The 15304-nt window shown below is 35.5% G+C and overlaps 1 protein-coding gene across 5 annotated transcripts in view; it reads left to right on the top strand.

The window, feature by feature from the left end:
- MAGI2 (membrane associated guanylate kinase, WW and PDZ domain containing 2) overlaps window positions 1-15304 on the top strand; it is a 1343119-nt gene that overhangs the window by 635646 nt on the left and 692169 nt on the right. The gene's annotated exons all lie outside the window — the stretch shown is intronic.

Below are 15304 nucleotides of genomic sequence, written 5' to 3'. Positions count from 1 at the left end.
ATCAGTAGGTTTTATGACCTGTTGAAAACACATCTCAATTGCTTCTTCCTTGTCATGTGAAAATACATATATAATATTATGATGACTTAACATTAACCTTTGTCATTTCTTTCTTCCTTTATGTAAGAGGAAGCATTTTTGTAATATTCCAGGTTTAAAATGACTACTTCCTTCAATTAACAGAAAAACCATGTGCGATAGTTGCCCCTTACCCACAGTTTCGCTTTCAGGGATTTCAACAGCAGTCAACTGCGATCCAGAAACCAGTGAGCCTCCTTCCGATGAATCATCAGAGGGTGGGGCGCCTGGGTGGCTCAGGGGTTAAAGCCTCTGCCTTTACCTCAGGTCATGATCTCGGGGTGTGATCGAGCCCTGCATCGGGCTTTCTGCTCAGCGGGGAGCCTGCTTCCTCCTCTCTGTCTGCCTCTCTGCCTACTTGTGATTTTTGTCAAACAAATAAATAAAATCTTTAAAAAAAAATCATCAGAAGGTCAGTGGTAGCCTAATGCTACATGACAATACCTGTACCATTTCCCTCACTTGATCTTGATCTCATCACTTAGGCATTTTCTCCTGTTACATCATCATCAGACTAAGGGTGAGTGCAGGACAATAAGGTATTGAGAGAGACCACATTCACATAACTTCTATTACAGTAGATTGTTGTAATTGTTCTATTTTATCATTAGTTATTGTTGCTTTCCTAGTGTGCTTAATTTATAAATTAAACTTTATCGTGGGTATGTATATTTGGGAAAAAGATGCAGTCTATAAGGGTTCAAAAGTATTTGCAGGGAGTCTAGGAATGTCTTGCCTGCATGTTAGGGGATGACTACACAAAGTAGATAGGTAAGAAAGATTGTGGAGTCAAAGAGGGAGGTATGGGCTTCAGAGTTTCAGAGACTTTTCAGATAGAAGAAAAAAAAAAGCAATTAAATGGAGGGAAATTACTTCCCAGAAATGGTTCTTTGGAATGGAATTGTTCAGTATGAAGATAAGTGAGAAGACCGACTTCTTTGCCACTGTCTTGTAGAAGCTGATGAGTTTTTTGAAAGCTAAAGTCAAATTGTTTATCTATGCTTAAAAAGTCTTTTGGTGCATAGCCATGCCTGTACACATTGTCAGAAAATAGTTATTCATTTGTTTGTTTGTTCAGCACATGTGTATATATTAGTGCTTCCTATGTGACAAGTATTGTGTTGGGATTCAGAGACACAAAGATAAATAATGCATAGACCTGTCTTCAAGTAAGTTACTGTCTAGGAGGAAAGATAGACACATAAAAATAAACTGATGTCTATTAACTGGAGGAGTAGAAGTGCAAAATGTTTTGCAGTACAGAAGATGGAATAATTAACCCTTTCTGGAAGTGTCATCAAAATACCTTCAGATGCTTTCCTATACGCAAAGCACATTTTTAAGAAATAGTAGTACCCCTTTCTGCCTGTCATTTGTAGTTTATCAATTTTAGCTTTCCTCGTAGACACTCGACCTATCTTAGACCTCTCTTTACAGCATTCTAGTCAAGAGGATGTTTAGTTAGTATTCCAAATGGTTCCTGAACATACTGGTCACACAGGTCAGGATGCTGAGATCAGACTTAGGGTGGGTCAGACAGTTGCTGCCACAGGGTTCCTGGAGCTAGAACAGCCGCTGGCTGGAACAGTCCGGTGGTCGTCTCTCTGCATGCAGTCCCCAGGGCCATTCCGTATGGATTCACGGCTGGGCAGCCTCAGGACACTGGGACTCCCTACATGCTGGCTCAGGGTCCCTTGCCAACAGGGTGGAAGTTGAACGGTTTTTTCTGACCTTACCTTGTAAGTCATACTGCATCACTTGAGCCATAATCTGTGGGTCACAAACAAATTACAAATGTAAAGGGAAGGGAATTACATTTATCCTCTTGACAGATGAGACACAAGATTTTTAGAAGAACACCTGATAGAGGAGATACTGTTGTGGGCATCTTAGAAACATAGTCTTTAACTACATTTTCATTCAAGCTTTGAGTAAATTATTCTTCTTTAAGAGAGATGGTATGGACTCTTTCAGAAAATTACCCGGGCTGAAGGGAAATTACTGAATTTCACTCAATGTTTATTAAATTGATTTTTAAAATTTCAATACTTGACATTTTCTAATGAAACTGAAATCAAAACATGATTGGATAGATAAGAGGGATTTAATCTGGCAACAAGGAAGGATTTTCTGACAAAGCAGGCCATTGAACCTTGGCGAAGGTTACCACAGAAAATGGAACAATCAATTTGCTTGAAGGTTTTAAAAATCAATGTTGTAGGAATTCTGTGAGTCTTGCCTATGTCAGTGTGGTCCCAGCTGGAGGAGAGAGATGGATTGGGTAACCTTTTTAGACCCCTTTCAGTGACATATTCCTCCGTATTCACTGACAAATAAGGCATAGAGAGATTATCTGGGTAACCTTAAGGTCTTGGAAACCTTACTCATCTGTTTTAACCTTTGGTCAATGAAAGGGCTTATTTTATTTTATCTGTTTATTAATCATTCGTGTGTTCATTTATTTTGTGTACTCTGTCTCCTAAAAAGCAATTTCTTACATATCTTTTCTCATCAATGCAATTAGCACACTTTTTTCCCCGGTCCTAATTACTGTCTTTTGATCAATAATTAGAAACGGATGTTTTGTAATAAGGTAAAATTTGAGGTTCCTCTTCTTGGCATGACTGGCAAGATAAATAACCAATTATAGGTAATACTTTTATGTGTGTAAGTGTGTTGGTGTCAATATGTGTAACTGACATAGAGAGCTTACATGGTATCAAGTAGTTTGATTCATCTGCATTATCTGATTAAATTCTGAACAAGTCTCATGTATAATTAATATCCCCTCACCAATTAGAGACGATGAAAGCAAGGTACACAGAGGTTAGGTAACTTTCTGAGTTCAAGATTACCCAACAGGGAGAGATTTCACCTGAATTCCTGTAACCCCTGCTTTCCCACAGAGTTGTGAAAAATTTGTCAGTTACTATTTATACACATAGAATTCCTCTCAATCAAGTTATACATTCCTGATATAAAGGAGCATATTCTGGGACGCCTGGGTGGCTCAGTCAGTTGGGCATCTGCCTTCTGCTCAGGTCGTGACCCTGGGGTCAGAGGATGGAGTCCCAAATGAGATTCTCTGCTCAGCGGGGAGTCTGCTTTTCCCTCTCCCTCTGACTGCTGCTCCCCCCTGCTTGTGCTCTCTTTCTCTCTCTGTCAAGTAAATAAATCTTTTTTAAAAAAGGTATAGGTGAACAACAACAACAAACTTTTGGAAGTTCTTCCTCTGCTGGCTTTCACTCTATCTCCACTTTTTAATAATTTTAGGAAACTTGTTTTTTCAGATGCAGAACATAATTAAATATACTTTTTCAAGCAATTGAGCAAAAAAATCTAGCCTGATTTACTGGATAGGTGTCACTGATGCCAAGTTTCTGGGCAGAATTCCTTAGAAGGCAGCTAGTTTTTCTTTTGTCCAGGGCCATAGAGGGTATACCTAAACCTGGTCAGTGATTTCACACAAATGTTCTCTTATGTGATGCAACCAGGTAATGGGTTTATACTGATTTTAGCAAATGAAGAACGATAATACTATGATTAAAGATTTTGAATGTTAGCCCTAGAATTCAAAAACCTTTTCAGAATATATATATACTTCCACTATTGCTATTTAGAAAATAAAATTAAAATATCCATTTACAAATACCCTGCTTTATGCTAAAACAGATTTTGGGAATTTTTTAAGACATCAAAATATATGTCATAACAAGATAATGTAAATCATAATTAAACGGTAAAGATGAGTGAGGTAATAAAATATACCCCAGAATAAAGCCTGTGACCAAGATAGATGCTGTATGTTGTTATATACTCTTACAACATATAACAAGAGTGGGCTGCAAATTTTATTGTAATTACCAACACGAAGAGGGAAGCCTATTCATGTTTATGGTTACCTTTCCTGGTTTGTAGTGCCTGGTAAATAAAACAAAGCAGTTACTGAGGTGTGCCCCTACTTATAGCACTGAGAAATTGCTTTCATGGATCTTCCAAAAGAGAACCACTCTTTAAGCCCTGGGAGTGATTCTTTGGGAATAATTAGAAACCAACACAAGCTGCTTTATACTAGAAAACTTGAAAGACTAGAGTTCATATTTTGCATGATTAGATTTCGTGAATTTGCTCCTTGTGCGTACCATGCCAATGTCTCCTGCAGAGGCAATTCATGACCCCTCTGCTGATCTGTCCGATTTCACAGCTCCAGCCCTCCCTGCGAGACCAGAAGTGGTTCTTATTTCAGTTGCCACATTGCATTTTATCACCACGTAACACAGACTTCCACCATTGCTTTTTCCGTGGCATTTAAAATGTTCTGCAGTTGGCCCTCCTCTTTGTTTCATGCTCCTGGCTATCTGCCCATAGTCCAACCACCAGGCATCCCTGTATTTAAGTTCAGTGTTTTTCAGCCTGTGGAGAGAGCTCTAGTTTCTGTTATATAGATTATTAGTCCACATATAATTTATTGGAAACAGAAGCATTCACCTGCCTTTTAAAAAATTAATACATGAAATTAATAAATGCTCTCTAGGTCACTTTGAGATATAGATATTCATTAGTTAGATCAGCTAAGCTGAGTATCTCTTTTCATACATAGTCCAAATTTGTATAAAATTTCCTGATTTCTCAACATGTGTGCTATCTAAATTGTTTCTTGTTTTAATCTGTAAGTATCCCAGTGTACATATAGTAGATTGTTTTTAATGCGTCATTTATTTTTCTTTTCTTTTGTATTTTTAAATGGCTCCTCATTTCTTGTTTATTCATTTTGGCTTCTCCTTTGTTTTTGTTTTTATTTGTTTGTTTTTTCCAAAGAAGTATGCGATCTTTTTATTTTATTTTATTTTATTTATTTTTTAATTTTATGTTATTTTTTCAGTGTCCCAAGATTCATTGTTTATGCGCCATACCCAGTGCTCCATGCAACTGTGTGATCTCTCCTCTGAGGGCCAATTATATCTAAGTCAGGTGAAACATTCTTCAATAACACATTTTCTCATCCATTTTATCCTCCATATTTAAATCACTGGTCAAATAGATATTAAAGGTTTATTGCATATTCTGATGAAGCCAAAGACAACTTTCAACTTGAAACATCGTTTCTCTATCATGAACATCTTTTTTAGCTTTCACTGGGTATGAAGCTTAAGCAATTATTTAAAAAATTTATCAGATCATCCCTAATTATACAAATATCATGAAATTCACTCTTTGAAATTTGATATTAGCCTGCAGTTTTATTGAGATAGAAAGATCAATGACTTGTTAGCAAATTAAGCAGACAGTCTTGATAATGGGCAAATGGGCATGCTATAATGTCTCTTGTTTAACAAGTCTCAACTCTTTTTACCTAAAAAGATAAATTACCCTAATTAAAAGTTTGTCTAGGGAATTAAGGCTATCTACATACGTCTTACCATGGTGGAATGCGTTCTTAAAATATTATCGAATAGTAGAAAAACAAATTTTAAGGATATGGAAATTCTTAATTTAATTGAATGTTTAAGAATGTTCTTAAAGCATGATTCACTTTTGCTCCAAGATTACATTCTCAGTCTTTTGAAAAAATTTACACTTCCCTGAGTAGCGCGTTGCAGATAAATTGGAGAAATTGCTTCCTGTCTCTGTGACTCAAATAATAGTGATTAATGCCATTTTAAATTATTTTAAATATGAATCACATATATGTTATATGGTTTATAAAAATCTGAAATGTATTTAAAATAACATTAGGTCATATTGGTGCCAAAATTTGTGCTTGTAGTATGTTTAAAGAATCATGCCCCTGTTTGTTTGTTTGTTTTGTCTGCCTGTTTTTGAAATGTCAAGCTCTGTAGTGTGTCTATAAGGAAATGCATTGCAGTCACCTGGGAAAAGCTTGGGCTTTTGGTCAGAATAAGCAGCGCTTTAATACTTTAACCCCTAAGATAGTTCTTCCTTTCACTGGTCTCAGGACCCATCTACATTATTAAAAATTATTGAGGATCCCAAAGAGGTTTTTTAAACATGAGTTATATCTGTCAGTACTTATTAAATTTTAAATTATACTTGAATTATTTTAGAAATAATATTAATTCATTAAAATAACAATAACAACTCCATTACTTTTTAACATAAATAAATATTTTTGATAAAAAGTAACTAGAGGTATTATGCTAAGTGAAATAAGTCAGAGAAAGACAATTGTCATATGATCTCACTGATATGAGGAATTTGAGAAACAAGACAGAGGATCATAAGGGAAGAGAGGGGAAAATGAAACAAGATGAAACCAGAGAGGGAGACAAGCCATAAGAGACTCTTAATCTCAGGAAACAAACTGAGGGTTGCTGGGGGTGCGGGGTAGGGATGGATGGCTGGGCGATGGACATTGGGGAGGGTATGTGCTATGGTGATTGCTGTGAATTGTGTAAGACTGATGAACGACAGACCTGTACCCCTGAAACAAATAATACAGTATATGTTAATTTAAAAAATAGCTATTTTCCAAAATAAAAATAGTATGAAGAAGATGTTGTTTTACATTTTTGCAAATCTCTTTAATATCTGGCTTAACATAAGACAGGTAGATTCTCATATCTGTTTCTACATTCAGTTTGTTGTGATACAATATTTTTGTTGAAGTATATAAAGAAAATCTGTCTTGACACAGTTATGTAGTTGGAAGAGGAAGGAGTATTTTCATACCTTTTAGATAATCGTGAATATTCATCTATGATGCTATCCTAAAACTTGTTAAGCAGTAGTTCCTTAAAATTAAGTTGCAGTGCAGAATTAGAAACCATGTCAGTGAACTTTCTATACTTAGGTGAAATAATTTCATTGGTATGATTCACACTTTGAATATCTTATGCACGCATGACTTTGTAATATCATGCATTGCTCATTGTTTCACTGAATAATGCAAATTTTTCAAATGTCAACAATTTTCATTATGAAATATTGCTTCATTAATTTCCCCCTCCTCATCAGGAAAGATTGCACATATTGGGAAGCTATCAAACTGACCTTGGTTGATAGAAGTCTTTCAAAATTCTAATTTTAGTTCAAAAGCTCAAATTTTATCATTGGCAAAAATCATTGTCAGTTGTTGTTGTTGTTTTGAAGTGACAGGCTTCCTTTGTTTATGTTCAAGAAAATGTCTGCCAAATATCCAAGTCTGACTAACGTAGTTTATCTGTCAGTCATTCTTTCAAGTAAAAATAGCATTCCATAGAAAAGGAGGGGCTAGTTGCTCTTGCGACTCAAACAATTGCACAGGTGCCTTTCTTTGAGACAGCTGTAATATTTTGATATGAGATAGAAGGGAGTTAGTTACATGCATTTCCTATATTGTCTCATGAATACTTAAAAAGTTGTGTCCTCGAGAGTTGTGATTTAATAAAATTTTTATTGTTTAGTCAAGGACATTCTTAGAAGATAGCATTTTTTTTTTTCTCTCAGGTGTCTGGTGGTAAAGAATACACTATCAATATAGTTTGGTGCCACTGCTTTGACTTGTGATAAGGCAGCAGTATTTATACCTGCAATTGCTTTTGTAACAGAATGCAAATCTCAATACAGAGAAAAAGGAAAATAATGTTATTTCTACCCTTTTATGAAAGTGATTTTTGACTTCACAGACCCCCTTAAGGTTCTTGGGGACCATGTGTTGAGAACTGTTAAACCAGGGTTTACACTGTCTCTGAAGTAATTCCTTCAGTAGTAAAAAAAATGAGGATAATAATGTTTGCATTGCAGATTGTTTTGACTTTTGAATCTGGTATATGAGCTTCCCCAAGATGTATATTTCTATACTCTCGCTCCCCAAATATCAATCTTTGTTTAGGTACAGCCTCTCTAAAGGAATGTTAGCTATTCTTACCTTTGGAATAAGCATCTAACCTATTGGAAAATACATATATATATATATATATATACACACACACATATATATATATTTTTAAATACTCATTGGGAAACTAATTTGTATATTTTATTTTTTTCAAAGAATTCCTGGGAGTGTATTTAGAGTATCAATTTAACTTTATATGATTCTTTTTAGGTATTGATACATTTGATATTTCTTAGTTATATAGGATACTATATCAATATATAATTGTATCTCTTTGTAATGAGTTTGGATCTAAGGTTTCATATATCTATTTTATATTTTAAATCATGAGTATTTGACCCAATTTTTTTTTCTTCTAAGCTCTGTGGTACCTGGGTAGCTCACTAGGTAGAGCGTCTGACTTTGGCTCAGGTCATGACCTCAGGGTCCTGGGATCGAACCCTGCACTGGGCTCTGTGCTCAGCGGGGAGCCTGCTTCTCCCTCTCCCTCTCCCTCTCTCTCTCCCTCTGCCTCTGCCCATGCCGTTGCTCCTTGCTAGTGCATGTGTGTCCTTACTCTCTCCCACAGATAAATATATAAAGTCTTTAAAAAATAAATAAAATCAAAATAAATTTAAAAAATAAGAATCTCTGCTATACAGAGTACATAATAAACATTGCTATATTTAGAAAGAACCGATCTTTCCACTGCCTCACATTTGGTCGACTTTCCCCTGCAGTTCATCAGCTGTGTAAACTAGAAACATAAAATTTCTAACATTAAGCTAAAGGAAATGGTGTTTTTCAAAAGGTTACTTCTCTTATTCATTTCAGATAATTAAATTTAAAATTAAAAAAAAATCAGAACTCATTTAAATATATTTGCATTTACTTAGAAATTCGCCCAACACAGAAAGGAAGTCATTAACCACATGTTTTTTAAAAATTTGTTCTATAACAGTCTGAATCATCTAAACTGTAGTCCTCTGCATTGGATAATTCTGAAAATCATTATATATAAGATAGATCTAAGAAAATCAATGTATTCTAATAAATTGCATAATGATTGGATAGTTTTTTAAAAGTGTATCAAGACAATTTGGACCAATGTAACAGAAAAACCAGACAGTTATTTAGAGCTTGTTGAATGTTTTGAATAAAGAAATTAAAATTGAAATTATAGTGTATTTTACTTCTCCCTTATCATGGTTCAGTTAGTTGCTGCCATCGTTGTTTCCCTGAAAGAGGCATAAAACTTCAGGGGAGTTCTGTAGCCACTCACTTTTATTAAACTCCTTCATCAAGATAGCTCACATAGGATGCCATCAAATAATGTAGTGGCTTGCCTTTCTCTAACAAAGATAAAATGAAGAAATAACACATTCTTTTTAAAAAATTTAATTTATTTATTTGACAGAGATCACAAGTAGGCAGAGAGGCAGGCAGAGAGAGAGGGGGAAGTAGGCTCCCCACTGAGCAGAGAGCCTGATGCAGGGCTCGATCCCAGGACTCTGAGATCATGACCTGAGCCGAAGGCAGAGGCTTTAACCCACTGAGCCACCCAGGCACCCCATAACACATTCTTTTGATGGTCATTATAATGTGATTTTTCTACAGCATTTAAAGTATCAGTTACAAAAATCATAACTGGGTGATTTGCACACAGACCAAAGGATAAGAATGTCTTAGCCAATCATTTTGAAATAGGCAGTGGAACTTTGAGACTTTTTATGTGTTATAAATTTGTAGAGCCTTTTAAAGAGCCTTTTAAAAAATCTGTCACCTACTTATGCAGATAAGGAAACTAGGCACAGAGATTAAGTTATATCTCAGTTGGATTTGCTGCATAATAATCACAAAACTTCAGTGGCCTATGAAAAAGAACATTTTTTTCTACACATTTGCATGCCGGGCTTGATTCAGTGGTTTTGTTGCTGTCTGCTAGGGTTATTCATGTACCTGCTGGGTGACCATGGGCTCTTTTCCAGATTAGGCTTGGTTGGCATATGTTAGTTGAGACAGCTCTGTCCTACATGGTTCTCATCTTTTTTTGGGACCAGCAGTCTAATCGGTGTATGCCTTCTCATAGAAGCAGCAAAAGTACAAGGAAAACAGAAACACACAAGGTACACACAAGGTCCCTTGACATCAGGTTTTTAACGGTTCTAAGTCATTCTGCTGGCCAAAGCAAATAGTCCATTGGTGGTCCAATGGACTTCACTCTTAGAGGAAGAACTCAAAAGTCTCTTCACAAAGGGAATGAATACAGAGAGAATAAATAATTGGGGCCATAAATACAATTAATATACCGCATGGTTTTGCATTGGGTCCCACAAATCATGACTAGCCCTGAGGTAGGTAAGGAACTCGGGCTTCTCAAGCAACTGCTTTCTCCGTGGTTCCTTAGAGAGGTTTAGTGTTCCCTTCTACCTGGGTCCATTCAGAGGCTTTCCTGGTGCTGTTTGAATGTCCCCATTTACATTCTGTATTCTACCTATTGGGAAAAGCAAGGGAAAAAAGGATTCAGATGATGGTATCAACTCCCAGGTATCTCCTGGCAGCTGCTGTGATCCCAGGCTGCTGTATTTGATGCTGTATTGAGAGAATTAGAGAAAAAAACATAGTTTGTCAAACACATTTTGTCATTCTTATCTTATTGCTTCTGATTACTCTGTCCAAATTCTCATTCATAAGCAATAGATGGTATCATCTATAGTTTTGTCTTAGGCCCAATCCGTTTATGGTGTTATGCTTACAATTTATTGTGCATTTTACATTTACTGAGACAGTATGTGAATTTAGAAAAGAAGTAACATTGTTCTTTGCTACTTTACTGTTTTTCAGTCAATTCCATTGTAGGGTACATGACTACTATATTTGCAACCTTGATTTACATAAAAAAAGGTCATTGAAAGATGCTAAAAATGTGTCATTTCCTTATGTTTGACAGGTGTTTAAATCTTCACTCTGTAGAGTGAAGAGACAACTTTTCTTATGTGAGTCGTAAGGAATTGGTCTTATAGTTACATATACACAGAGTCTGCTGCTAAAAGCATAAATGATCATTGTCTTAATAGTGATTTGACAGTATAAAATAATGTAAATGAGGGTTTTGTCCTCCAATCTCCCAACAAGTATATCACAACATTATATGGGCTAAATCTTTACTATAATGCAAGCATTATATGTATTATTTTCTAATGCTACTTTTCAGTGGGTTTTTTTTTTTTTTGGAAGAAAAAAAAAAGATTGATTTCACTGAATTTGTTTAACCAGAAAGTCAAATGATTTTACTAGAATTTTATTACTGTGTTTCCACTATTAATATGTGTTTAAAAGGTTCAAGTAAAGCAATTGCGGCTCTATGCGTATGTGTGCATTGTTGTGCAAGTATTTTCAAGAACATCTGTCTGGGAGCACCTGGGTGGCTCAGTGGGTTAAAGCCTCTGCCTTTGGCTCAGGTCATGATCCCAGGGTCCTGGGATCAAGCCCCGCATAGGGCTCTCTGCTCAGCAGAGAGCCAGCTTCCTCCTCTCTCTCTGCCTGCCTCTCTGCCTGCTTGTGATCTCTGTCTGTCAAATAAATAAATAAGATCTTAAGAAAAAAAAAAAGAAAAGAAAAGATTTCATCAAGTCCGATTAAAAAAAAAAAAGAACATCTGTCTGTTACTCACATATACTAGAAAATCACTCCCTCAAAGTGGTTTCCCTCTCTTTCCCTGCTTCCATGAAGGAGTAGGGCAAGACAGCACTGTGAAGTTTTGTTAGTACAGCGGGGTACTGTTTCCCCTCTGATCTAGTCTCACATATTTTGTGGTTATTCGTGTCAGTTAGAGCTTTTATGGTCATTGTCTATGAGAATAGTTTTGTTTGTGTTAAGTAATTGACCAAAGCTATTGAAGATTTTGATACATAGATTACTGGGTTTCCTCATTAATCTCATATACACTATGTACCTCTTTCTCTATCCCACTCCGTTTCTTTTTTTCCCCAGAATTCGTTAAAAACAAAAACAACAAAAAACAACTTCTACCGCATTATGCACAGCCCTTCTAGGATAATCCTCCCTCCCACCCAGGTACCTTCACAGATAAAGTCCACTCCCTAAAATGACACAGCCCCCACCTACTTCGCAAATCTCATCCCAATGTCAGTCCCTAACAAAAATAACCTGTGATCCAGCAGTCTAATTTGTAACAGTCTGATTTGTAAATTCTTTATAAAACATGTTATTATTTATTACCTAAAAAAGTAGGAAGAATATAGAAAAATGAGAAATCTTGAAGTAATAAATATCACATATAATTCTACCCTCAACTCTAACCACTATTAATAATTTGGAATATCTCTTTTGTCATATTCTTATTGCTCTATTTTTTCATTGTATTTTCCAAAGGTGTTATTATAAAAAATTTTAAACATCTTGAAAAGTAGCAAGAATTTTACAGTGTATGTCTGTACACCTAGTATCTGCCATTCCTTCACTATCTTTGCTTTATCACACATCTAAAACCCATCACTCCTGTACATACCCCATCAATTCATCTTATTTTTTATGTATTTCTAAGTAAATTGTAGACATTAGTACACATAACTGTAGAGTGAGTATTGATTAATTAGAGATTCTAGGTGAGATGATGAAACTCATCAGAGAATGGACACATCCATCTGATATTGAAGGCTTTCCTAGATAGTATTAATGTTTCCATAAATACACTCAAGGTGCCAGACTACATGTCCTAATTTTTAGTATGGAAATCAGTTCCTGTAGGACATATCTGGGGCATATGGACATATCATAGTTTCCAAAAGTTAGGTAATGGAATGTAGGCCATTGTCCCTGAGCCAGGATAAATGCTAGAGAAATAAACAGAAGAGGTCTCTTTTTTTATTGACCTACCTGTCCCTAAGGGGTGACAACATAAACAGCAACAGGATTAAGATGGTTTGAGGTGCTCTTCCTACCACATGTAAACACAGAACGTTTTCAGGATTTGCCCTTCCTCCCTTTGTCCCTCCCCGTGTTTCTTTTTTCTTTATTTTTTCATTTCGTTTCTCTCCCCTTCCTTCCTTCCTTCCTTCCTTCCTTCCTTCCTTCCTTCCTTTCTTTCTACTTCTTTTTCTTTTGTGTGTTCTATTTGTTTTATTCTTTGCTTTTTAATTTACTTTTCAACTCAGTAATACAAAATATCTATTCTTCCTTCATCTTTTAACTACAAGCATGTGCTCTTGACCTGGAGTGCATGGATTAGCTTAGAGAGAGCAGGTATCCCCTGAAAATTTGTGCAAAATATTGTGTGTGAATGCATGGATGTAAAGAAGACTCACAGTTTTTAATCAGATTCTGAAGGGTACCTAACCCAAAAGACTGGGAGAACAACTTGCTTAAATCCATAACCTTGTAAAAGGCACAATTAGGTGTAAGAAGATCAAATAAGATAGAGCCAGTATTTAGAGGTACACTAGTTCTCCTAGATATTTTTCATGAAGCAAAAATAGGATGCTGGTAGTAGCAAGGAATTATAGTAAGGGTATAAGATTTCTGCATTTGATTATTTCTGGAGTACCTCCTATAATAAGAAAGTTGGAAAATGCACAACCTCCAGAGCCTCTGTTAATGCCAGTTTGATAAGAAGTACTTTCACTGAAAATATTATTTCAATGGGATCCTCTTATGCCTTCAACTAGCTAGTATATATTAGGGATTTGGAGATTATAATATTGTTCAGTCACAGCTCAATTTTGTGTCACCATTTCATTTTTTCTTTCAAATGTCTGGTAATGAATGTAACCCTTTATTTGTTTTCACTGCTTGCTTTCCTATTCAAAATTATTCTCAGGCTGCATTCCAGAGTGGAGAAACCAAATAGAGATAAGCTTTTGATGATCAACAAAGTAGACACAGATGGTGTTGGATATAGCAGTAGTTTTCAAAAGCAATTTATACAATTCTAATTCTTTTACTGTTTCTAATGTCATGTTTACCTGAACTAATTCTTCTTCTTCTTATTCATTCTCTATAAATACACTCTTACTTTATTTGTAACTGTTTAAAAAGTATGCTGCATGAACAGATTACAACAGCACCTCTGATTCACTAAGAGGAAGTAATTTGTTATGAATTGAAAAGATGGATTTAAAGGGAAAACGGATCATAGAACATTATATAGATCTTTTTTTTTTTTAAGGAAGAATTCTTATAAAGAAAAATTGGCTGCCCTATGATAATTTAAGGAGATATTTATTAAACAGAAAGTTATTTTACTAAAGGAGCTCAAATGGAAGCAGATATTTTGAGGTTGTTTTCAGAGGGGATTTATACAATCTTGGCTTTTCAGAAACTTCAGTGGAATGCATCTTTCTACTACCCAGACAGGAGGGAAGCCAAGAGAACTTTAACAAACTTAAGGTCCTGTTATCTTGCCTACACATTCTTTTCTTGTCACTTCTGCATCTCAACAATATTTAACGTATTTGTCTGTGTTTCAGTAAAGAGACCACTACGTAAAGACTAGATGGCAATATGTAATTGTGTCTGTTTTCATGTATGACTTTAAGAATCAACTTTACATAGAATCCTTGTGGTTGCATCTAAGTCGCCATTTGTCATTGAACTTAGGATGCCCTTGTGGTACATACCTGGATTAGCTCAATGATTTCTGAAGTTCCACATATTAAGTTTCCTTTTTCACTTGTATACCAATAAAAATAGAATCAGTTATAGACATATCACTAATGAATGATCAATAAAGTTACCCTTCTGTAAAGCTTCCTAATTAATTATGATTCCAATTGTACCTTTTAGTTCCTGTTGAACATTGATGGCTGTGGAAGTATTATTAACTCACTTTGAGTCATTGGAGGAAAGCAAAACAAGGAGAATTTTATTTATCGTGGTTCATACTACATAGGAAGGAATCTAAGGGGATAAAATTTCAGGATCTATATTAAAAATTATTTGGAGTACATGGAATACTTTTCTCAAACAGAAAGTTACAAATATCTTTAATCAGATAATTTTTAATTATTTTGAATAGTAAACGTTTTAATTGTAAACTTCTTTTTTTTTAAGATTTTATTTATTTATTTGACAGACAGAGATCATAAGTAGGCAGAAAGGCAGGCAGAGAGGGAGGAGGAAGCAGGCCCCCCTCGGAGCGAAGAGCCCGATATAGGGCTCAATCCCAGGACCCTGGGATCATGACCCGAGCAGAAGACAGAGGCTTTAACCCACTGAGCCACCCAGGTGCCCCTAATTGTAAACTTCTAAACTTACTTTGTAATTTGAGTTGGGTTCAATTTATTTAAAAGATGATAGTGCAGGTGCCTGCTTTCTCCTCTCTCTCTGCCTGCCTCTCTGCCTACTTATGATCTGTGAAATAAATAAATAAAATCTAAAAAAAAAAAAAAA

The sequence above is a fragment of the Mustela putorius genome, unplaced genomic scaffold (assembly GCF_011764305.1).
Source record: "Mustela putorius furo isolate JIRA1106 unplaced genomic scaffold, ASM1176430v1.1 tig00003845_pilon_pilon_pilon, whole genome shotgun sequence".
In the NCBI taxonomy this organism is placed as follows: Eukaryota; Metazoa; Chordata; class Mammalia; order Carnivora; family Mustelidae; genus Mustela; species Mustela putorius.
Note: the sequence above shows the minus strand (reverse complement) of the source record. Positions and strands in the feature narration are given on the sequence as shown.